This window comes from Parasteatoda tepidariorum, chromosome 3, assembly GCF_043381705.1.
Source record: "Parasteatoda tepidariorum isolate YZ-2023 chromosome 3, CAS_Ptep_4.0, whole genome shotgun sequence".
Classification (NCBI taxonomy): Eukaryota; Metazoa; Arthropoda; class Arachnida; order Araneae; family Theridiidae; genus Parasteatoda; species Parasteatoda tepidariorum.
Genome location: NC_092206.1, coordinates 38,162,228 through 38,189,340, shown reverse-complemented (window position 1 = coordinate 38,189,340; position 27,113 = coordinate 38,162,228). Strand labels below are relative to the sequence as shown.

Sequence of the window (27,113 nt, the reverse complement as noted above, 5' to 3'; positions counted from 1 at the left end):
ACACAAAAATCGTTCGTGAAAGTGTTCGTTAACCGATTTGCTCGTTAACCGATCTGTTCGTTAACCGATCACCCACTGTATTCGCTTATATTATTTTAGTAATTTTTTAGGCTGAACAGAAAAATTAATTAAGCTTGGTATAACTTACTTAATTAATCACGGGAATGAATAAAGTATAAGAAACTCATTAATCTCTGAAAAATGAAAATCGGGATTGCAGCAAACACCACCAATCAGTACAAAATAAATCGATGAACTAGGTGTGTTTGAATTAAATCCAAAGTAACTGCGAGTCAGAAATTAGTACACTGTAAAAATGGATTTTTCAAAATTGAGCAAAAATGTGTCAAAATAGAACCGAAATAAAAAATTATTCAAAATTGAAGCATATATTCATTTTCGAGCAAAATGCATCTCAAGGAAGAAATGTGTGACACATATGTTCGTTGGCTGCCGATAGGATTCGAACCCAGGACCTCCTGGATCGTAGTAGGATGCTCTAACCAGTATATGAGAAAATCCGGGCTTTTTCGGTATTTTTCAAGAATATTTTAAATTTTTATTCCTGAGTTCTTTATGAGATAGTAGACCTAGTTTCTAATAAGAAAGTCACTTTATCACTTGTTTTTTTAGATTACTATGTTATTGTTTTTTTTTTTTTTTACTTAACGACAAATGAATTGTTACATAAAAATTTAAAATTATTCAATTAAAAGATCCCAAAATTTTTTATTACATTAACACATATTTAGTTTCACAGTCTATTGGGATAAAATTCAAATTGTTACTTCGTTACCATTGCAAACTAATCCACATTTTGTTTTTAAATTCCTGTTTAACTTTTTGTTCCTATAAAATTATTCAAATGGTTTTTCGTCAAACAGATTGCTTAGTAATGTTGTGTTAAGTTAATTCAATCAATCTCTATTTTACATATGTATGACTAACTGAATGTAGTTATTTATTTCTGATAAATGTTACAAATTATGAAGTGCTAAATTCGGTCTGATAACTTTCATTTAAATTGTATGAAGACATTAATAATATCAAAGGTTTTAAAACGGGAACCAATTAGCACAAAACGCGCACATCTGATTATTTTTCAGCGTTTGCAAAGTAAAATAGATTACGCTAAAAAAGTTAATCACTTATAGAATATTTATCATAATTTTTTATTCTTGAAGATCAGTGCATTTTTTTATGATTCATTTTCTTTAAAGTCAGTTCATCTCCTAGTAATGCAATTATAAATTTCTTCCTTAATTTGATAATTTTTCTGTTAAATCAAAACCAAAGAAATACTAGCAACGAAAGTATGAAAGCTCTTGAGAAACAGATTTTGAAACATTCATAAATGTTTCAAATATTTTAATTGGCTTTCGAAGCTGTACCTCTTTACTTTTTGACTTCAAAGGAAAATTGCCACGCTACGGTAAGAATTTTAAATGCCTTTTCATCGGATTGAGCCTCTTTGGAAAATGCATTAGTTAATCAAACTTAGTTTGCCGAGTAAATGAGTTTGAGAATTTCCCCCCTTCTATATAATTAAAAGATGTCATTCTCAAATGTTTGTACCATTTTGTTTAGAATTTCACTTTTGAGTTTCAATTTAAAATGTTGTGTGTTTGCTTTAAATGTGGCCAAGTTTAGTTCCTTTTAAAACCGCATTAGGGTAATATGAAAGTTTATTTGATTTACATAAGTCTTGTTGCCATTTTATTTAAAACTCTAGAAGGCTCGTGTTTATAACTTGATCTATTTTTAAGCTTGGGGATAGTCTTTTTGAATATCGCATATTGAAAAGTATTTTTGAAAAAGTTAGCATGCAATTGGCATAGGTACTAGCATAGCAAAAACTCCAAGCACACGTTCAAGACATGCTGAGGCCCTCTGTGTAATGAGTTGATGTCATTTTCAAATGCTTTGTACCATTTTGTTTGGAATTATACTTTTGACTTTCAGTTTAAAATGTTATGTATTTGCTTTAAATGTGGCCAATATTAGTTCCTTTCAAAATTCCATTTGGGTAATGTGAAAGTTCATTTGATTTACGTAAGCCTTGTTGCCATTTTGTTTAAAACACTAAAAGGTACGTGATTATACCTTGCACTATTTTTAATTTTGTGGATAGTCTTTTTTACTATCACATATTGAAAAGTATTTATGAAAAAGTTAGCAAGCAATTGGCATAGGCAGTTGCATAGCAAGTGCCTATGCCAGTTGCATGTTAACATCATACCACTAAAGCGAAGTCGAGGCCCTGCTGATTATGAGGCAACAACAATTTCACCGAAAAAAATTTCTATTGTTTTTATTTTGATAAACAGTTCACACATCTGCAGTTGTGTGCACACGGTTGTGCATACATTACACTGCAAGTCCTATGAAGGTTAAGCAAATTTCATGCAATATGCACTCTGTATTTTGTGACTTCCAACTTTCATGTTTTACAAGCAGACAAAATCCTTGTTAAATCAAGTAAAGGACCTCTTTATTTGATGTAAATTTTCAGCAAAAAATTATTTCTGAAATATTTGTCTACTAAATGTATAATCACGAGCTGAAAATTTAATACAAGGACTCCTCAGATTCACCACTGACCTACAACTTTTACGCTCTTATATCTTCCTACTATATGTGAATTATAAAAAAATTATATACCTCTATTTCACACAGCAACAACTTTCTTATAATTTTTAATTGATAGGAGATGTATCAAAAACTAATGAGTCGAACTTTTTACAGCTTTAATACTAACCTTGTCGACTAAATATAAAATTCCCTTGAAGTCATAACTAAAATGCTTTTCCGGTGAACATTAAAACAATGCAAAAACTTCATCATATCTAGTGTAATGTCAAAAAAAGGATGGTGTGTTTGCTTTAGGATATTCATTCACAACAAACATTTATGGCTATATCACACGAGAGAAAATATGTGCAACTGCAAGTGGAACTGCAAGTGTAAGTGCAACTGTAAGTGAAATTTCTCCAAAAATTGCTCGTGTGATATAGAAATCACGGTTGCACGAAATGTCTGCAACCGTTCAGGCAATTTCTTTCATGAACCAATCAGATCGTTTGCTTNGCATTTTTAACAGTGGCCACTTTTCAAAACATGTGATCCTTTTCTAAAAAATGGAAAATTTTAAGCGATTAAAATTTTTTTTATTCTAGGGCATTTTCTTAAAGCATTTTTAACCCTTTCGCACCTAACGGGACACATACGTCCCAAGCAAATTTCAAAAAAATCTTTTGCGACAGAAACGCTTCTCCGTCTAATGGGAGACTTTCCCACCAGGTCTCCCAATATTTTTGAAGGTATTTTCATTCGCAGAACATAGATGGCGCTACCGTACATAATGCTGCCCTACTCATAGTTTATGCTACCAAAATTGTCGCGAAAGGGTTAAAATAAGGTAAACGTTACAAGATTCATTACTAAAATAAAAAAAAGTATTTTCTTTAAAAAAATACTAATGATAATATGCGCATGAGGTGTATTTTCGATTGGCAGGTGACAGTCAGGCAAATTTTTAATAGCCATTTGTTATCTTTAGTCGCCATGTGACCGTTAATATTGCCCTATACAAGTAAACCAGAATAAAAGCTACTGAAGTCCAATAATAATTGGGTTTTTAAAGCATTATAAAATACAAAAGTATGTAATAATTGTCATTATCATAGAACAACCAAGCGGCCTGGTTCCAAACTAGAAGAATTACTAAAGTTATAACTTAATTTATGATTTAGTCCAATTGGATACCTATAATTGACGTCATCGTAGGTAAATCTTGGTAGTTGTCTATTCAGAACCCAATCAGGTTCGACACATGCCTGTGACGTGACTTACAGGTATCCAATTAAATCTGATTTAAATAGCATGGTTAGGCTCAATCACTCCATATCTCGAGTTTTAAGTACCTAATTGTAAAACATAACAATAAAAACAAATTAAAGGAAAAACATTAATTTATTAAGCCACATTTTAAATACATCTGAAATAAATTCCAACCTCATAAACCATAAGCTAGCCTTGTTCTGTTCTTTAACACTAGATTGCCCAAGGAAATCATTTTGATTGCTTTGTAATTTAAATGAGAAAAATAATGATGATACAATGTCTTCGAATTTTGGAATTTAATGTACAATATATAATTTTTTTATTGTTAATATTTGCTAATAACTTGTTATATAACTGTAAATAATATAAAAAATAATTTTAAACAAATCTCTTTACACATTAGTTATTCTTTCAAAATCCAGTCATTTTGACTGCTTTTGGGCAACATAGGTATATACATATAACTAAGTTTCAGTCTTTCTAGTGTTAAAAGAAAGAAAAAAATCAAATGCAATGCAGGTTCTAGTTTTCTTCGTATTTATCTTACTTTTAAAAACCTTGTTAAATCTTATTCCTAAAGTCCTGACTGTCATAACTCGAAAGCATAACTCATGTAGATGAAGAAAAAAAATGGATATAAGAATCAGCATATTTTTAATTACAAAAAGAAATGCAAATCCAGAAGAAAATTAAAAGTAAATCTAAGTAATCTAGGTATACGGTATTAGCATTGTAACATGCAGTTAGTAATGGAAGAGTAAGAATTTACATTCTTAGTAAGAAATATGGAAACTGTAGTTATTTTTTAGCTGCTCGGGAAAGAGTTAGAAAACTGAAGTATGACACACATTTGATGATTATTTCACTGGTTATACTTAATATTTACTTACTTAATTTTACCTTACAAACTTTAACCTATACTTGTACTTAATCTGTAGCATTATTTCCATAAAACAAATAAATAAATGGACTTAAATAGGATCGATCACACCTCCCAAATGAAGAAACATCTTAAGCTTTCCTAATGATTAAATTCCGTTTTATACTAGCTGAAATTTTAGTTTTAACCATATTTCGTATTTTGTCAAAATAACGATTTTTAATTTCATTCATAGGTTAATTTATAAGTCCTTATGCATGTTAAGCAAGCAAAATTTGAGATACATTTTATCATTAAAAAGTTTTATTTAACTTATTTTCCTGTTCGTTTAGGAAGCTTCGATCACTTTCTGATAAGCTAGAGTGGTCATATTTTCAATGGAGTTCTGTGCCAAATGACATTAACTTAATGTTGCTTTCTGATCGTAACAAATAGATAGATCGTATCATCAATTTACTACCGAACATTGTTTACCGCCAATTGAAATTTCTATGGCTTTCAAAATGAATTCTAGAAGCAAATTGACCGACACAAACGAATCGAAGAGAATTAATAAATAATAATGAAAAAATAATAATTAAAAAATACGTTTCTTAAGTGGACTAAAAAGCAGAAAATATTTTTATTTTTGATGCAATTAAATTGAAAAATGTAGGGTGCATTTTTTAGCAATATATACATATATACACATACAAGGATTGGTCTAAGCTACCATGTTTCAAAACGTCTTTATGCTGCAAGCTTCGGCGAGCAAATGAGGTACCTCTACACCAGTGTTTCCCAAAGTGTGGTACGCGTACCCAAGGGCGCCGGCAGAATAATATAAAAGGGGGTGCAACCCTTTTACAAACACCCCCCCCCCAAAAAAAAAAAAAATTCTGTTATCACATTTTGTTTTGTTATTGCATATACTTTCATCTGTTAATTTTTTTCAAGATACGCTTCTTCATTGTTAACAAGATATTTAAAAAAAAGTACGAATTTCTTGTACTTGCAAATTTTTCCACGAGAAACTGTATTGGTGGCACTGGCATAGCTACTGACTTTGAAACACAAATAACTACAAACAGTAGCTTCGTATACTAACGTGTTTGTGCATGCTTAACATTGATATTTATTGTGTTGATGAAGTTTTACAGTTGAGAGAAGTCATTTTGTGTTATACACCTTTGTTAAACTAAATAACTAATAGAAAATATAATATTATTTATATTTTATTAAATGAAATTTAAAAATATAGCTTAGTTATCGGCCAAGTTTGTGTATGCTCAGTGTGCATAAGAAAAGAATCAAAGATGACTCAGAATTCATTGAAAAAGTTATAAACAGATTTGAACAGCAAACAAGACGATTACAATTCTTGTATGATTAAACAATTTTTTAATTGCTATGCATTAATAATTATTTAATTATTTGTTTTTGAATAAAAATATTTTTAGTAAAAAAATTTTATAACAAAATTGTTTTTCTGTATCTCTTGTTAAAAAAAAAAGCCAGGGGGTGCAATTGCACCCTCTCGCAACCCGCTGCCGGCGCCCTTGCGCGTACCCCTAGGGGTACGGGAACACTTTAGCTGGGGTACGCGTTCTTATACGAAATATCTTGCAACAAAAGAAAATTTCAAAAGCATTTTATTTAAAAACAAAGCTAGCCATGAAAATTTACGATTACGTATTTTTCTATTGGCTATTTTTTGCAGAGTTAACAGTTAATAAATTAGTGGTGTCAACAAACAGTTGTGATTTTTAACTTTTGAGCAATTTTTTTGCAGTAAAGGTTTGTAATAAATTCTATTTATTTTGATTATTTTTATAAAATATAATTTTTATCTCTAACATAGAATATGTATCGCTGGTTAGTATCAGTAAATCTTAGGAACAAAAAACAAAAATAAACATATTTTTGGAAAAATACATTCATTCTTTTATAAGTGGTACACAGCGTTACGAAAAATTTAGAAAGAGTACACATAAGTCATAAGTTTGGGAAACACTGCTCTACATAAACGTTATCACAGCGCTACTGCCGTACGAGTTCACAGGCCAATGCGTGGCAGAGGTGTCCGGGAAGAGCTTAGCTATCATCTAATACCTTACATGTGAATAGGTGTCACTTTTTTTGTTCCTTTTTTTAATAAAAAAAACCCTTTCTTTAATTGTTTTCATTAGTGTAGTTATAAATTTAAATACAATGGTCATATAATTTTGAACAGTTTTTAGACTTATTGCTAGAACAATTATAAAAAATTTAAAATACATTTTAGATAACTTTAAGGAAAGACAAAGACTACAAATAATATTCGTAAAATGACGTATAATCTAGTTTTAATTTGAAATATAGTGAACGCATTGTAATGCACCCTGTTTAGTTTTCTTGTACGTACCAAAATATGCCGAAATACAGTTTGAGATAATTGTATCACTGTAACTTCTTTTCTTCAATAATTAATATTCAATACTATTTTGTCACATTGTTAAAATAACTCATTGTTCATATTTTTAAATTAGTTTTTTTTTTGTTTTTTTTAAATTTCCTTTCAAACTTTCTAAAGCTAACATTATTCCCGTAAAATAAGAATAGATCATTCATTATTCTCGTTTCTCCAAAAGAGTTTCAAAATACCTTAACTTATTTTCTTTTAAGAAATTCCTGTTTCTTATTACTCTTTATTTTTAGCCGTTTTTTTAATTTTTATTAAAATTTAAAGATGTTTTCACATATTATATTATGTATTTAAAGAACATACATTGCTCTACTGTAAAGAGATAAATTCGAGTGTAGCTGTATTTCAATAGATTAAATTTACGAAAATGCTAAAGAAGAATGAACCTATGGGTTTCAGTTTTTTATTAGTTTATAAAACACATTAATAATGAAACAAACAATCTTGCTGAAAAATCTTTTATTAATTCTATTTTTTTATTATATCCTTTATAAAATTTATTTCATTATATCTTTTTCACAATTTATTTCATTATATCGCTTAAAGAATTTATTATATCTTTTTCACAGTTTATTATCTTCTCAGTTTATTATCTTCTCAATTTATTATCTTAAGCATCTTACAAAATTTATTTTACCAAATATCTTATAGAAGATATCAAAGTTGAGTTTACTTTTTAATTTATGAAATAAAAGAATGCAATGAATTTTTTCGGATATGTGAGGAAATACGACTTTTAATTAAAAACTATCTTATGCTACAAATAAGAATAGCGTTGTCTAAAAAAACCTATTAGTTTCAGATTTTGGTTAATTTAATTTTATAATCAAATAATCTTTTCTTAATTTCATTATTTTACATTCTTACTGAATTAATTTTATTATACCTTTTATAAAATTTATTTTCTTACATATCTTACAGAATTTTTTTTATTTTTTATTATATCTCTTATAGAAAATATTCAGTTTACTTGTAATGCTGTGAGTTTTTGAACAAGTGATGAAAATATAAATTTTAATTAAAAACGATGTAAAAATGCTTTACATAAGAATAGATTTATTAAATTGAATTATTAGTTTCGGATTTCAATTAATTTTTAAATTTTATAACCAAATCTTCTTTCTGGAATTTTATTATTTAAATTTATTTCTTACAGAATTTGTTTTATTACATCTTTCACAGAATTCATTTATTACTGTAGAGAATTTCTTTTTTACAGAAAATGTTAATTTAGAGTTTGTCTGTACTTTGGTTGGTACTTTATTTACGTCACACTAGAGCTGCACAATAAGCTATTGGCGACTATCTGGAAAACATCCCCGGATGATGATCCGAAGACGTGCATCGTAAATTTGATATTCTAAGGATATTCTACTAGAGGATATTCTTTGATATTCTACTCTCCTACTTTGGTACCCCGTCCAACTGCACGCGAAGTCGAACACTTTACGGTTAACAGTTTAACGAGGACCAATACCGCACACCTTCGATCCCTACGCAGGCTGATCAAAGTGGTCACCCATTCCTTACTGACCGCAGCCAATGATGTTTGACTTCGGTGTTCTACTGGGAACCGTGTCTTTACGATCAGTCCACTGCGGGACCTGTACTTTACGAGATAATTGAATTAACATAGATAATACAATAGAAATGCTATGAAATTTTAAGTAAACGAGGAAAATGCGGCTGTATAATCAAGGGATCTTAAAATATCACAAAAGTTTCATTTACATGAAAACATACATCATACGTTAATTTCGTGAATTTTAAATAAATTAAAGGGTATTTTATTTTATTTTATAACCGTCGTTGAACAGACGACTCAATTTTGAGTTTACGACTACTAATGTTCAACTCCGTAGCCTTGTAATTTCGATCCAATCCAGAAGACAAGGAAACTACTGGATCAGTACCCCCAGAGGTATGATTTATTTTGGGAAAATGGAGGACTTTGTGACTCGACAGATTTAACGTGCATCTGTCACCATTTACTACACGGGGAGTCTTCGACTGACGAGGATTGAACCCACGACCTTTTGGACTTGGGCCCAGTGAGCTATCAACCAGGCTATCCCGGTCTAATTAAAGGGTATTGTAGTTGCTGGTTCAATAAAGACACGAAAAAAAAGATAATTTAAGTAATTTTGAGTAATTAATGTTCTAGAATCCTTCCCTCACGCATCACTTTGGAATTTATTTTCTCGATTTATGCACGTCTTCTTTGTAAATCACAGAGGGGTCTCTAGGTTACACAATTTTCTCGCTCTCCACACTTTCCCCCTCACTGTTTCCATGGCTTCGTCAAGTCTTGATTTTTTTCCCCTCGGCTATACTTACTATACCTTAATATGCTATATAACTTCATTCTATAAAGAAAGAAGTTGGAATATACTTACATGGGGGGGGGGATAAGATTTACTGAAACAATGGAATGAAAAAATGTGAAGAGTAAGGAAACCGTGTAACTTTGAGACAACCTATTCTATTTACAAGGAGACATTTGTCTTTGTAACTTTGAGACGCCTATTCTATTTACAAGGAAACATTTGTATTTGTAACTTTGAGACACCTATTCTATTTACAAGGAGACATTTGTATTTGCAACTTTGAGACAACCTATTCTATTTGCAAGGAGACATTTGTAACTTCGAGACGCCTATTCTATTTACAAGGAGGCATTTGTATTTGTAACTTTGAGACGCCTATTCTATTACGACAAATTTATTAGCATTTAAAAATAGAAGTTAAGTTCAAATGATTTGTGAATTAATCACTTTAAAATATATCCACACGAGAAACTTATTTACTTTTTTAGAACTATTTAATTTGTTTTACTTTAAAAAAAAATACATGAGGGGAATTTTAATGTAGCAAATGTTACCTGATTTGATGTATCGAAATATATTCCACAGCCAAAGCTTCAGTGAGTTGAAAATGACATAATGCCGCAATGTTGTTCATTGTTGCTATCTATAAATTATTAAAGTTTTTATTAAAAGTTTTTTTCTGAGGTAATTGAACAGAGTTAGTGTACCGTTGAGAGAGAAGGATGCCACAGATTAAAGAAAATTTTTAAAATAATGCTATAGCTATGCTTTAATGAATTTAAAACTGATTTTTTAAATTGGACACTTCAACATTCTATAATGAAAAATACAAATCTGTAAACTTATTGCTTATATTCAAAGAAATAATTTTGTTTAATTTTAATTACAGTGAAGGCAAGTGAGTGAATGATTTATAGGTATGTTTGAATTATTTTAAATGAATATTGAAAAATATTAACCCATTTTTAATATTTTGCTTAAATACATTAGTAAAGACATTTTCTATCCCCCCCCCAGAAAAAAAATATGCATACGTCATAATGTACACTGGGGAGATGAAAATGACCCATAAAAGGGCCATGTTTTGTGAGAATGATTTATGTAAAAGTAGTGTTATTAAATGAACCTTCAGTTTCAACATTTAATTAATATCTAGACTGAATTGATAGACAAGCATAACATAAATTATTTTTATATTTTTATAATTTTGCATTAAATTTTAATACTTTTATAATTTTTAATGACATAAATTTTTTTTATAAAAAGTTACATTAAATAAATTTAAAAGTTTTTTCTTTTATTACTCTAATAATTCCCATACAATTTCATATTTAAAATTCGTATATTCTTTAAAAGAAAATTTCCAGTTTATGACTTCTAATTTGAATAGTTGTAGTGAAAAAAACATCTTTCTTTGTATGGTGGCAACTTAAATTGCTGTTTCAAAAATCCTAATTTTTAGTTCCTTTGTGAACATTATAAAAAGTGGAATGTTAATTATGAACACAGAACTTTATAGTTCGATGAACTCCTATATAATGAAAGTTAACCTTTAACTACTTACCTTTTTAAATAGCTCTGGAGAATCTAATCATTTTGATACAGGGAATAAACAAAAATTCTTTATTTAAACGCGTTTTATTAGTATCTTTTAGTTATATAACAATTTTAGTATTTAGTAGAACCTTCTGTTTGCTCTCACTTCAAAAAATTCCGGACCGAATTACGGTATAAAGTACCAGTACTTTGGGTGCATTATCCGTGGAATCCATTTTACCGTAAAATCCACTTTTACCGCATTTTTTAATTAATACATGTTTAATTAGAGTGATTCAGTGGTTTACATTACTGTAAAATTTACTCTTTTTTGTTCCGTAAATACGGCACACTGAGTGCTGGTAATTTTTATCGAAATTTGATATGGAATTTTTGAATGTGTTGATTCGACGCGGCATTGCTTTGTTACATTTTTATTTATACATTCAGACCTAATTTTATATTTAATTGGAAAACTAGTCGAAGTGAGTTTCCTTAACAGTACCTCTCCCAAATCGTATCACCTCTGGTTTTTGAAAAATTTCAAATTTATTAAGATTTAATATCTTTATGATGAGATTTATTTATTTTTTATTCCTTGGGAGGAAAAAGTGATGAAAAACATTTGAGTGGTGAGCCTTTTGATTATTTCAATAGTGATCTAGTAGTTATTGGTTAGTAATATGATTTCGATCTGTCACAGTACCTTCTATGTTGAAGGCTTCAACTAAATCGATTCCCCAGTTTCCATTAGTTAGAGATCTAAAAAAGGTGCAGTTTCAAAAAGCAGCTTGTATAAAAATAACACGCGAACTTGGTAGCACGTAACATCATTTATAGGCTTATACTGTTACTATACTTTGTAACAGTTCAAAAATTTAATATCACAACTGTTAATTATGCCATTAAACAATTGTTTTGGGTTACACACGGTCTACTTATTCTCTTAACCGTAAGTACTCAACATTTTTAGTGTGGTACGATTTAGGGAGCAAATGGTATACGAATTAACCAATCACTTTCCTAAATCGTACTACTTGCAGACCTTGCAAAAATGATTAATTTTCAGTACTTACTGAGCAAATATTATTGCCGAAAATAATCTAAGTAACTTAATGACTCTATTCTATTATTAAAATGTTTCAAATGTAATTGGGACTGAATGACTTTATTTTGTGTAATTGTCAGTTGTCTGTGAGTGATAAAAATTTAAAAGTGAAAAGTCGTAGGATATAGGAAACTCTCCTCTGAGGTTTGATCATTATTTACTATCATTGTTTATTCTTATTTTTCAGAACAGGGTAATGCTTAACAAACCTAATTCAGTAAATTACCAATACAACTAGAAATTTTGTCTAAATTTCATATTTAACAAATAGTATTATTTAGTTCCAGTACAAGCATACTGTTTTCCTAAGGAAATGACACATATCTTCTAAACAGCAGGTACATGAATCGGTACTAAACAGGTACAGGTACTTGAAAAAATAATTTCCGAAAAAATAATTTCCTCAAATTCCCACCCTATTGACACTCGTCATTCAGATATTAGTAGGGCAGATTTGTAGGCCACTCTTTCAGGGGCACAATATTAGATGGGCCAATGTGTCCCCCACAGAAAGGATTGAGTACAAAGAACATCCATGCCTTGTCCAGGATTCGAACCCAGCATCTTTTTGATGTAAGGTCAGCTCCATGACCAATACACAATGCGGCCTGCAAACCTTTAAAAATACAGCGTTCTAAAAGTGGCAATTTTCTTTGGCAAATGTCATGGCAAACTTGAGATAAGAGAGCGAGAAGATTATATTATTTTTATAATTTGACTTGAACTTTACATCATTAACATTATTCTACGTAACTTTTAATACTTCATCTTTCAATTATGCTGGGAAAAATTAATTAGAATAGAAAAATTGAATGAGGCATTTTCTGCAGCAGATGCTTTTGTATTAAAAAGGATTGGCTTTGCAGGATGTGAAACACTTCACGCAAATCACATAATTCCTTGTGTCATCTTGTCAAGGAAGTGGGGAGGATCAGGAGTTGTGAAAATCAATCATTCTGTAGTGGCATCTAAGTCTTAGGGATTTAGGATATGTATAAATCATTAATGTATACATTGTAGTTTATATATACATAAAATATTAAAAATTCGGTTAGTTTATTTACAAAAGTTGAAGAAATAATTACTTTTTGTCGTGAGAATCTATCGGAAAGTTCAATATTCTGTCGTTCACGACTTTACTTAGTCAAAGTAAAAATTCTGACTCCATTTTATAAAAGAAAACATGACAATTTTTATTTACACAAGTTGTTCTACTCTGCCGTCATAGCAACCTGAAATCTACATCGTTTTCTTCTTAAAATAAAACGAGACAAATTCTAACTTATAGCTCACACACAATTAAATAATAAATAAATGGAATGCACTTCTGACAGTTTTATTTCAAGCTTATTTTCGAACATTAATTTAAAATACATAGTTATTGATTTTAGTGAAAATGCATAGCAATTAGTAAATATTTTGTATCGTTATTGTATGCATTGTAGCTCATATGTATAAAATACCAAAAATTTGCCTAGTTTATTACGACACCAAGAGAAAATGTAATAACACGAAAAACAAAAATATAGCTAATCAATCTTTCTTGAATTAAAAACGCATCTTTCTCCTTCGTTAATTATGAAGTATCATTAAAATTAACTGTTGAGCATTTTGTTTCTTGATATGATTGGTTTGCTTTTAACCTTTAATACCTGCCCTACAAATAGAGCAGCTGGTTTTAGATTTTTGTTGTTCAAAATTTGTAAACATGCAAGTTTAAGTGTTTATGCTTATAACTGGTCACTCACTTGTTATTTAATTTTCAGTTTTTTGTTGCCAACGTGAAAAAGAAATTCCAATGGTTTCTTTTTACAACGGTTTCTTTTAAACTATGTGCATTAGTGCTTAATGTAATTAGATATGATTCTAAATAGGAATGAAATTTTTGTTGAGGAATTCTATAATTGATAAATAAAAATTATAAACGATTTTTTTGAAATTTTATTGTTCCAAAAATATGGGTGCAGTTTCATTTAAATTTTGTCACTTAAAATTTATACACTCTTAAATTAAAAAATAATTTAAAAGTTAAATAATAAAAAATACTAAAATTAGGTTATTTATTATAATAAAAAAATAATAAATAACTTAAACAAACACAGTATTTTGCATGAAACAATCTTTGGTTATATAAGTTTAAGAATCATGTCAAAAGTATTAAATAAATAATCCCAAGAAACTGAACAGTATTTTTATTTTTTTATTTTATAACCGTGGTTGAATAACTGACCCACTTTTGGATTTACGACTACTAATGTTCAACACCGTAGCCTTGTAATTTTGAACTCAATACAGAAGACGAGAGAACTCCTGGATCAAGTATTGGGAGAAATTTGTTTTAGTGGAAAATTTTTTGATGGAATTAACCTGCATATGCGCTACATGGCGAGGAAGACCACGAAATCCTCCCACGATTAATCTGACGCCAAGAGGAGTCTAACCCATGATCCGTCTACCACTGAGGATATTTCACACGAGCACTGTGGTCGGTGCAAGCCGGATGCGGAATTCGTATCGAGCAACCATTCCTGGGATTCGAGCCCGGTTCATCTCATTGGAAGGTGAACGCTCTATCCCCTGAGCCATCGCGGCTAAACTTAAACAGTTTGATACTTCTTGATTAAAAACTTCATTCCCTTTAGAAATATACAAAATATAAAACCTATTTTTAAAAATGAATGCCTATTTTTGTATGTGTCTATATGTTGACTGTTTCATTTCATTTTATACATTTAAGGAATGGAATTTTTAATCAAATAATGTGCGAAAGTAGTTTGATTACCTTAAATAGTTCCCTAGATACTACAAAATACGCGATTGAAAAATTAACATGTAAACTATGTAAGCCAAGTAAACATAACAACCAAGTAAAGTAAGTAACAGTCAAGTAAACTATGGGGACTAATTTTGTTTTCAAATTGCGGTATAAAGATATTCATTTTTCAATTTTTCAACTTAGCAGCTACATCAACGCTTCACTTAAAAGCTTGCAAATTAATTCATAATGCTACGTAATAATAAGAGGTAATGTGTAAAAAGAATTAAAGAAAAGAATAAGGGGAAAAATATTAAATATCTCTATACTTTTGTGTTATTACTCTTTCATTTTCATACTATTCTTTTTTTTATTATTTTTTATTGCTTTAACTTATTATTCTTTTAAATTTTTGCTTTACCTCAGATTGTTTCCATCAAAACTAAATTTACTTATAATGTTTAGATGCTTACAATCTAGAGAAACTTTTAATGCTTACCATTTCCCTTAAGAAAAATGACTTTCATTTTAAACTTAAACATTAAAAATACGAAATCGAACTTTATTTACAACTCTGCATCATTAATATAATATATTAACATAGTTATTGCAAATACGGACTATTTCAATTCCCTGTTTTAAGGAGATTCTACAATTTTTCGTTTATCTTTTTTTTTTGTTTCCTCTGATGGGCTAACAAGTGTAAGCTGTTTCCACAATATCTTTCGAAATACATGAACGATAATAGCATCGCTTTATTTGGAATCGAAAAAATAACTCGCGGAAAATTGGAGTTTCATCAGACACTTTCTTACGGATTTAAAACAATACAACTACATAAATCATCATTTTCAGATAGGTAATGTCTGTGTTATTTAGAGTCTATTTTAACGTTTACATTTCTATCTGTTTTTGAGAAATTTCCAACAATTTTTCAAATGAAATTTCGATAAAAATCCGTAACGGTATGATTGCTTCATTTTAGTAGCTTAATTCTATATTCTATTCTAATTCTGTTAAGTTATTTTTTGAAACTGTGCAGAATTTTAAGTTCTCTAACAAAGAAATCTCAGTGTAAAATTTAAAAAGAGCTAACTCTTCACAAACTGATAGAAATTATGCCTTTTTAAACTTTTTAAATAATTAAATATAAATTATGCTGTTTTTAGTTTAGTTTTAATGCCAATTACTGTGAAGTTTCATTGAAATAAAAACTATAAATTATCCTTTTAAGATCCGAGATTTAACAATTTCGGGACAGGCGATTCATAAAAGTATATTTGTACAAAATCATAATCAAGATGGAAAAAATTAAAAATCGGTCGCTTAAATGTGGGCATGCCGACCGGCCTGTGTAGGGGGCAGGGAACTGTCCTTGCATCAGAAAGGTCCTGGGTTCGAATACGGGGCAAGGCATGGATGTATCTTTCTCTCTCTGTGTGTTCTATGTCCTTTCTTCTTTGTGTGTGAATGTATGTGAATGTGACCAGCCCTATAAACGGGTTGTGGTTGTGTGGATGGCGTGGCAGAAGTCGAATTCCTGGCCATAGATGGCGTCACTGAAAAACAGGAACAATCGCACCCCAACTGCCTAAACAGGCATACGACAAACAAAAAAAATACTTATTTTGTTTTCCCTTTAATCAATGTTATTCTAATCACATATCTAATCACTATTAATTCTATATAGTTAAGTGTAACTATTAAATTTTTATTTTGAACTAAATAGTGAATTAAATAAATCAAAGTATGAAGACCCCGCCCACGAATGAACTACTAAAGAATAAAGAATTAGTTTGGTTATTAATTTTATCTTTTTATCCTGATTGATAAAGTTTTATTCTGGCATGTTTTGTGACAATCGGCGTGAAAAGGCATTGGCGATTTTTATTTAGAAATTCTACAATACCAAAAATTTCAAAAGTCAAGTTTAGGTAAAATTAGATAAAAGCATAGGTTTGCTCAAGTTTACATCGAAATAAAAAAAAAAATGCTCGTTCAATATTTAGACGGAGTTTTTTTTATTGAAAAAAAAAATTTTTAAGTTTTTAAATTACTTTCTAAAAGAGACATCAATTTTTTTCTAATAACTTTTTAACATAGTATTTATTATACATACGTTATTTTAAAATATATACAAATCGTTGTGAACTCCACAATATTTACCGCGATAAGTTACAAATTGCATAAAAGCTGATATTACATACCCTTTATGTTAATAAATAATACCAAAAGTTTCAAAGTGCAAGTTTACGCGTTTACAAGTTACGTTTCATTCCTGGCAATGAAAATGCAGATTTTATCGCTAAATATACTTATAATCTCCCTAGCAAACCGTTAACATATTCAAATATTAAAAACGCAATAAGTAACGAGTTGATAAAAATACGACAGACTAATTGGATTGCAGATATAAACAATAAATTAAACCAAATTAAAAGATCAATGCAACCTTTGAATGACTTTAATACTTTTATTTTATTTTATAACAGTTGATGGACAGCCGACCCAATTTACTACTAATTGGGCTTTTTTACTACTTTGGGTTTTTTACTACTAATGTTCAACTCCGTAGCCTTGTAATTTCTCATTGGAACTCAATCCAGAAGACAAGGGAACTCCTGGATTAAGTATTGGGAGAAATTTGCCTTCGTGGAGGACGTTTTGATGGAACTAACTCTCATTTGTATTACACGGAGAGGAAACCTCCCACGGTTAGCCTGCCCTGGCATGGAGTCTCTTACCCATGATCCGTCTACCATTGAGGATATTTCACATCAGCACTGTACTTTTTGCGCTACTGTTAATTATCTGTTACTGTTAATTAGTTATTATATTTTACTGTCGATAGTTATTGTTAATTTTCTTTTACCTACATATTTAGCACGCTATAGTTTTTAATAATATTCATAATATTATTAAGCTGATTTGAAACAAAACATTTCAGTTTCAACCAAGTTACTATTTAAACCTAGTTTTAGGCGTGGTATATATAGCGAAACTATGGCACTTGCGCCAAAAATATACACCAATGAATGAATCAATCAAGTTTACTTAAAGTAAAAACACAGTTTTGTTCAAAGTTTTCATAGATCAAAATTTTTTAATTTAACAGTTGGAAAAACTAAATGGGAAAACAGATTTTTGAAAAGTTATAATTTTGGAAGCAGAACGTTAAAAATAAATTATATTTATAAAGAAAATAAGATTAAAATAAATGAAAAACATGCTTGTTAAATATTAAAATAGTACTTTTTTTTAATTTTACTAAAAAAATTACCAAAATTAATTTCCAAAAACAAATTTTATTTTTTTCCTTTATATTTTTTTTAATATGGTATCATTTACTATTAGTTTAATGTAGTTCTTAATTAAATTATAATTAGTGTTTTGTTAAGTACGTTTAGTTGGAAAAAGTTAACAGAAGAAATAAGTTTTTTTAAGTTTGTAATTATTGATTGAAGTTTACCCTTCCCCCTTTTTTTTTAATAGTTTGTCTCTTTATCAACATCGATAAAAGAAATCAGAGACAAAGCAATAAAATAAAATAATTTAATTAAAGGTAAAAGCGCCACAGGTAAACTTATAACGAAAAGAAAATCTATGAAAAAATTGAGCGTGCGAGTTACCTTTCGGCAAACCTTCGCCCCGCGGCGTGGAATGGATCAGTCCGTATTGTGACGTCACCTCTCCTCGCCGCCAAGCAAAGGCGATGCCGAAGAATCAGCGGAGTTTGTCCTTAGGGCTCTTGAGATATAGAGTTTTGGGAACGAAAGCTGTGTGAATTTTAGGGGGGATCTAATAAAATTTTTTTAAAATTCAAGCGAATTTTAGTGATTTGAAAACATATCGAGACTATCCATAAGGAAATAAGCTGTATCATTAGCGATTTGGAGAATTTAAGGTAAGCAACTTACTTTTTAATCTTTTTATTTTCATTAGATACTAAATTTGGCGCGTGTCTTTAGTCAGGGGGGGATGTGGGGTGGGTAAATAGCCGTTTATTTTAGGGTTAAAGACCCTATAGAGACAGCATCCCCAACCGTTCTGGACAATTGAAAATTAGTCTGTCTGTTTTCCATTATGTTTACATCGTATACTAATGTCCTTATAGCTTTGAGCAATAGTTGTCTAAACTGGTTCGCGTAAATCATGAATGAATTTCGGGTAGTTTTCACTACAACAATTAGTGTAAATTTAGTATGAAATCACATGCATTTATGGTGTATTCGTTTTAGTTGAAATTCATTCGTATCTTAGTACCTAATTAAACATTATTGAGTTATGAAGTTTGTAAGGAGGAAAGTTAAGGGACTTGTGGTTTATAAATAAATAGTAGAATTTAACGTAATAAAATAAGCATCAAATTAAAGAGTTAAAAAGAAATGTTATTGTAATTATTTTACGACTACATTAATAAAAGTACGCCTTCTTGGGAGTACAATTTTTTAATAATAAAATAAGTAATTCAAAAATTTCATTCAAAATCTATGGGTTTTATCGAAAACAATCGACTTCATATAATAAATACATCATCGATTAGCAACGATTATGTATTTTATTTTAACCATAAGTTATTTAAATATCGATTGGAAGACAATAATATTTTATAATAAATTTATTATGCGTGTATGATAGTTAAGCATTAACTACATGCTTTTACTTTAATTTATTCTTTTAGTTGTTACTCATTTATCCATGAGTTTAGTGTAGTTGAGTCTGACGTATGATATGGCCATGATCACATAAATATAACATTTATGGCAATGATTTTCATAAATGTTTCATTTAAATTATAATTTTTTTTCATTAATGTTATTGCGATAGAACATTTAATGCATTATTTGATACCTTTAAAATTTAATATTTTTTATATTGCACTATGTATGCAAATTTATGTTTGTAAGTAAATTAATATGATGTAATTTTAATGCATGTTGGCCATTTCCAGATTTTTGATGTTTTAAAGTTATTATTTATTGATATTAGATATGCTATAAAATTATGGATGGTATAAAAATTATTGTGTGCTGAAAATAATTACGAATTTTTTCCACTTCAACTTGTTTTTATATATTTTTAATCATGACAATAAGAGAAAACATATAAAAAAAGTAGAATTATCGATTAATTTAAAAAAGAAATTAAATTTCACTTTTAAGTAATTAATAAAAAGCGGAATTTCTGATCTTTTTTGTTCCTGTAATAAAACAGGTTTTGACAAAAATGAAGACGAATTTTTTTAAAAAGAATATTTTTTCCAATTGCTAGTTAATTGAAAATTAGAGTGTTGAAATGTTATTTTTAAAGCTGCCTTTTTGCTTAGTATGTAATTGAAAATGCAGCATTTTTTTTTACGTATTGTGTTCTAGATGCTCTCACGTGACGTTTAAATCCACTTCTTTCTATTTTATTTATTTATCTATTTTTTTAAAGTGCCGACTGTACTGTGTATGGGTCAGGGAACTAACCTTGCATCAGAAGGGTTCTGGGTTCAAATCCTGGGCATGGCATGGATGTTCTCATTATCTGTACTATCTGTCCCTGAAAGAGTGGCCGACAAATCTGCCCTGTAAAATGCCTGAATTGACGAAATGTTGACACAGGTGGGCACTGGAAATTTAAGAAGAAAAAAAAGTACGAAAAAGAAATCAATTACTATTTTTCTAAGCAATTTATTCGTAGCAACGTGCGTGCTCAAGGTTTTCCTGTGGGCTTTTTCTTGACACCATGAGGTTTTTCTGAATAACAAACCACAACGCATTCTTTTTTTAAGGCATAGTTTTAAACCATCTTGAAATTTGTACCTTTAATAGCACTATTTGCTGCATGTACCCATGATTATGCAAATCTGCTATTAAACTCGCCAATAATAAGAGAGAGACAAAATATTGTTTTGAAAGGACAGACACTGAGAAAGGAGCTAACTAAATTTCGAAAAATGTTGCAGAAATTATCTGAGTGCGTTGCATTAATTTATGTTTGTACTGTACATTATGTTGATTAAAATTAAATATACAATGGTGAATATTTTGATGAAATAAAATAAAACGTTCGTGTGTTATTTTATTGTTCAACAATGGGCATTTCGTTTTTTGTTTTATTGATTGATTGAATTGTTTTATGCTGAAACTGCAAACCGTATTTCTAAATATTCATCTATATCATATTTCAGTACTTTTTTTTTTTTCTTACTACGGAATTTAATCAAGAGTTATTTCAAACCTAGATGTTTACTTTTACTATGGATATTCAATTTTGAATTCCCTACAGATTTAAAAATAGCTTTGTGTTCGGTTGATTATTTTAGAGAAATTTTCTATAGACAGGACATTTTATGGACTTAAAGCATCATCCTACTTACTTTTTTCTACAGGTCTCTGACCTGAAAGATTAAAAATGTCTGTGACAAGTTGCGTCAGAATTACGTAATACACAGAACAATTTATTAAGAATTTAATTATGTAACATCATTCTAGCACAGCTTATCGCTATTGGTTTTAATCGCCTAGTCAAAATATAAGTTTTTCAATTAACTTCCTGGATAAGAAGTTTTATCAGATCACATAAGATTGATTGTTTCATTTTTTTTTATATCCAGAATAAGATAATATGTACAATTAATTTCAATAAGAAATTGAGTGCCAAATTTTCGCACATTCATCGGCTCTAAGAAGATTTGGACGTAGATGAGTCTGGTTAGGTGGTCAGCCGAGCGCGGGACCCCTAGTGTTTAGTTCCCAAGCATGCTTGGTACTCATTTATCGACCCACTGAAGGGATGAAAAGCTGAGACTACTTTGCCCGGCTCGAGGATCGAACTCAGGACCTGTGACACTGGAGCGCGGCGAAGCGTTACCACTCAGCCACCAGGCATCGCATCTTAAATTGCATTCATTTAGTCAGAATATAAGTTTTTCAATTAATTAACATCCTAGTTAGAAATGTTTTATCTGAACACTTGATATTGTTAACTTTTTTTTTTACTCAGAGTAAATTAATATGTATAATTACTTTCAATAAGTAGCGATTGGAAATCCAGAGCGAAATTTTCGCAATTTTAACGGGCCTATAAAGTGGATAAGAACGGTTAATAATCTGTTTAACCCATTTTAGGCCTAGCATAGAAGTTTTATAAATTGTGATTGAAATATCCTTAAGTTATATTCATTAAGATACAAGAATAGTTAAGTGCATGAAAAAACCTATTTTGAAATAAAATGGTGCGTATATGCAACAGGCCAAACCTTTTAGTTGAACACTAGTTTTTTTTTTATGAAATTTGTTTTTATTTTATTTACCGAACTTCCACTGTAATCCATCATAAAAACACATGATTACAGAGTTCTCCCTAGGAATAAAAAAGAGCAAGGTTCTTCCTCACAGAAAAGGGCACTTAGAGTTTTGAAAGGGCACTCACTCACGTAACACCTTAAAAATTTATCAAAATGTGTTTTGTCATATAATAACTGAATTTAATCCGCAACAAATTTTAAGTTACTGTCTTGTACTATTTTATGTGTATACTTCAGAAAGTAGTTTTCATTCATTTAAATAAGAAAAAAAATAATATACTATATACTAATAGGCAACTAAGGAGATGAATATACTATGAAGAATATACTAAGGAGATGAATATATATATAAGAGGCAACTTGTGCATAAATTTAAAAAAAAAAAAGTTAACTAAAATTTTTTTTTTTTTGATAAACAGCTTAAAAGTTTTTTCTATAATATGTAATGAAATTTATTACAAAATAAATATTTAAAGGTGCATTTTATTTTATTTAAAAAAGGTATTTATTTAAAAAAAAAATTAAAATTTAAAATCACATAAAAATTTATTAATAAAACCCCTTGACGAAAAACAGAAATTTCACCAGTTGAGAATGTAAATGTGAATATAACTTACAAAGTAAATGTGTGTCATAGTAATCAGAATTAAACCCATAAACACAGATAATTTTTGTGTGTAATTATTATTTTAACAGTTAATTATTTTTTCTTAAAAATAATATATGAATAAAAAGGCAGTGTTTTTAAGGGCCAAGAGGGGATGGCGCATTTATAGGGATCAAAGGGCAGGCATGGCTGGCCACCCTTCTAAAAACAACTGTTATTAATCTCAAATGGAATAATTATATATTTTCAAAAAGTCGAATTTAGTCAATAACTGTCTCAAGTTAAAAAACTAGCATAGCTTAAAAATTTCTCAACGGAAAGTCTAATTTAATTATTAATTTTTTATAGATGTTTTACAGAACTCTTGACAATAGCAGAAAAATAAAATAAGTGAAAAATATCACAGTTTTAATGAACAAATATTTATTGGAATGGTACGTTTACTCACTATGGCTAAAAGTTAATCTTAGGGGCTCACCTTTGGACTGATAAATTATTTTTTAAAAATTGTTAATTCTTTTTTCTCAATTTTTATTTTGTTCAAATCAGGGTTGGGTTTTTGCCGTCAAAAACTGGTTTTTGACATGACAGTGGTTAAAAACTGTCAAAAACCTACCGTTTCCTTTTATTTATGGCATATAGCGGACAATGTATTATTTTCACATAATTGCCTTTATAAAATGTAAATGATTGCTATTGATTTTGCAACTATATACACGTATTCTTATAGAAGGATATACATTCATACAGAAATATTGTTATATGCTTATTGAAAATAGTGATACTTATTTTTATCATTATAGCTTGATTTGCAAAGGATTCAAAATTTTGCACTTCTTAATTGTTAGAAATAAACAAACAAACAAAAAAGCTTGGAACTATTAATAAATTCAAGAACTAAAAAGAAGAATTTAAAATTTGGCATTTCTTAAATATTAGAAATAAGCTAAACAAAACTTTCAAAACTTGTAACTACTAACAAACTCTAAGTCAAGAATGACTTGACATTCTTCAGTAATGTAATATGCCAAACAAAATGATGCTTGGAAATGTTGAAAATTTTGTTTAGTATCCTAATATTTTACTTCAAATAGTATGTTTTGATATAATCATGTTGGGAAAATGCAAGAATCTGTTCTTAAATATCTTTTAACAACTTTTTTTCTAATTTTATTGCCCAAAAATGAATTAATTTTAAATTATAAGCAGTTAAACTCAAATAAAAATACAGTTTTACCAAAACTATGGGTTTTTGACAGAGGGGTTTTTGACATGACGGTAAAAACCATGGTATAAACCGGTAAAAGCCGTCATGTGTCAAAAACTTGCCAACCCTGGTTCAAATGAATTACTAAAGTTATAAATGATATTAATTCTTATTGTCGAAAGTAAATTTTAATTTTGGAACTATAATTATTTTAAGTATAACATTATTAGTTCATATATATAAATAAATCATTAAAATGGTTAAGATTTGAGTCGCATTACATTTGAGAACATTTTTGAAACGTTCATGAACTTTTTTAAAAATATTTTCAAATGTAATTCCTTTCTATTGTTGAACGTTTTCTTATAATGGGAAAATTTCGTGAAACATAAATAAATATTTTAACATTATTTTAGACAATTATTCTATTTTAGACAATTAGTTTGATAAGTAAATTTAAAAAAAATTCTTAAAAATTTATAGTAATTTTTGTGTTACAAATGAGTTTTTTTTAATTATTTAATTTTAACCTGTACCTCTAAAGAAATTTACTATAGCCAGTGGCAATTTTATTTATTATTTTCTTTACTAATGCTAATAGCATATATGTATGCAATTACCATATAGTGGAGCATCGCTTATACGACGCCGAAGGGACCACCGAAAAACGTCGTATAAACGATAACGTCGTATAATCGATTTTTACTTCTAAAACTGAAACTAACTCTGTTTTCAGTTAATTTTAATGTTTAACGTGTTGATTTACATAAATTTCTAAATTAGACAAAGCAAAACAAACAAATAACCAAAGAAGAAAAATTGCAGTGAGCAATTTGAATGTATGTTACCTTTAATTATATTTTCTTGCTATTAGTCTCTACAATGCTTTGAATAGCGAGTTGAACTTACTGCTTTCTATGATGCAATTTTAGATTTCTAATCACGGCCAAATCTAATGGCTGAAGCGCACTTGTGCAATTTGCAGGAAAAAAGAGAGCTTTTACATTTTCCAAAATAATTAGTATCGATGGGTGCGCTGGACATTGGTCGATGAATAGCAAAATTTTTCGTTTTTGCCTCTTCATAACATTGTCTAGTTTTTTCAGTCATCTAGTAAAAATTACGGTCGTCATCCAAGCATTCTTGTTGGCACCCTTTTCTGTATCATTCATGTTGGCAAATTCCGCCCTTTTTTAAAATACACAAGAAAAAATAAAAAATTAAATAAACGTGAACAAAATCTAAAAACCGACGTATAACCGATTCTGTGCGTCGTATAAACGATATATTTTTACATTAAAATGAATAGGAATGATTTGGGACCACACTAAAACGTCGTATAAATGTAAACGACGTATAAGTGATCGTCGTATAAACGATGCTCCACTGTATTTTATATACGTTTTGCGTGTTTAATTACATTTTATATTCAACTTAATTGTCCATTTACTACTTGCTTAACTAACTTTTAAGCTATCAATTCAGGGATTAAAATCAAATTTGGTATACCGAAATAACTGTATATCATATTAAAAATTTGAATTTATAATTTAAATTTTTTAATAATTTATTAGTTTTTAATAAATTATTAGTTAAATATTTATTAAATTTATTAAATATTTAACTGTATATCATATGAAAAATCGCATGAAAGAAGGTTAAGAAATTTCTTTCTTTTTAATCATTGTCAAAAATGAACTAAAAGAATATATGCCCAACAGGAGTTGAAAATTAAAATTTAAATCAAAATTTAAAAAAGAAAGTGAAACTTTATTTAAATATATAGAATCATAATGGCGACGGTGGGATTATAAGCGTCAAAACGAGATAAATTGCCAGGTGAAAACTATGGGTGTTTTCTATTAAACTAATAATAATCAACCTATCAACTTCTAATTAACTAATGTCGCTTCTAGTAAACAAGTAACAAGCCTCCGTTTTTAATAATCGTCTGCCACCTGTCTCGGTACCATTATGCTAGCTTTTACAGCGATTGTATTCTTTTATTTCCACAGACAAACACAAACGATAAACAAAAACATTAATAACACGTAAAAGTCGTTTGGTTGCCTAGCAACTAGTCAGAGTTGCAGTTATTATATTTACAAGAGTTGGCAGACGATTTAAAACAATTATTTAAACTAACTGTCCATTGATGTTGCAACAACCTGTTCTCTTGCATTCCTCCAGCAATCAAACTGGTTTTTATGTTTTAAATACCACTTTCTTTTATAGTGATTCTTCAGATTTTGATATAATTTTTGTTGTTGTACACATATAGGTATAATTGACATGCTTTTTTTAAACTTCATTATTTGATAAGGATTCAAAAAGTAGACATTAAGAGCGGTGATTACCCTGACCCTCATGCTCACCCTGACATCACACTATAAAAGCGTTTTTTTCTTCTTCTTTTTTTTTGCTGGATTTTTTAAAAATATTATCTAGACCACACAATTGTATTGTTGTAAGGTCTAACCAAGTCATCATAGACATTAAAGTGAGCAGATTGTAGGCTTGATCGATGGGTTTTTAAATTGATTATCAAAAGATGAGTGAACATTAGGTAGGCCGGCCGAATTAACTTTTGGAAAATTATTTCGTGATCTGCAACTATATCAGCGCCCGTTTAAAGCTAGAGCGCATAATTGTCTTTTTATATGTTCGCAATTATATATATAAAAAAAAACTCGTATAAAATATTGAATTTCTATAACATCTCCTAAGTCGTTAAAAGTTCATAATTGGGCTTCATGTGGTTTTTGAAAATAAGTTGAATCTTGCATGGGAGAGAATACGTTCAGACGTTTTTTATTAAACGAAATCGTCTGCTCCAATTAGTACAGGAAGAAGTTTTTAATCTCTTTTATCTGGAAGATTCATCAGTTTGGTATGCCAGAAGGAGAAGAAAAAAATGACCTTTGGATTTACAACGGGAATTGAATTATGGAGAAAAAGAAAAATGCTTTCGAAAATATCATATTGCTTACTTATGGTTTTCTTCGTTTGTTTTAGTGATGCCTTGTCACGAATTTTTCTTATTTTCTTTATACTAATATCTAGACTAGCTAATATCTATATATCTATACTGCCAGAATATTCTGTTTTTTTTT

General features: G+C 29.3%; 1 protein-coding gene across 2 annotated transcripts in view; it reads left to right on the top strand.

Moving 5' to 3' along the window:
- The first annotated feature begins 18,559 nt into the window (after positions 1–18,559).
- LOC107454341 (dystroglycan 1) overlaps positions 18,560–27,113 on the top strand; it is a 99,374-nt gene continuing 90,820 nt past the window's right edge. Inside the window, exon 1 of one of the 2 annotated variants that reach the window (XM_016071502.4) lies at positions 18,560–18,796. The gene's annotated coding sequence lies outside the window, so the exon portion shown is untranslated. The remainder of the gene's footprint in view (positions 18,797–27,113) is intronic. The other variant, XM_043039131.2, reaches the window with a different exon arrangement.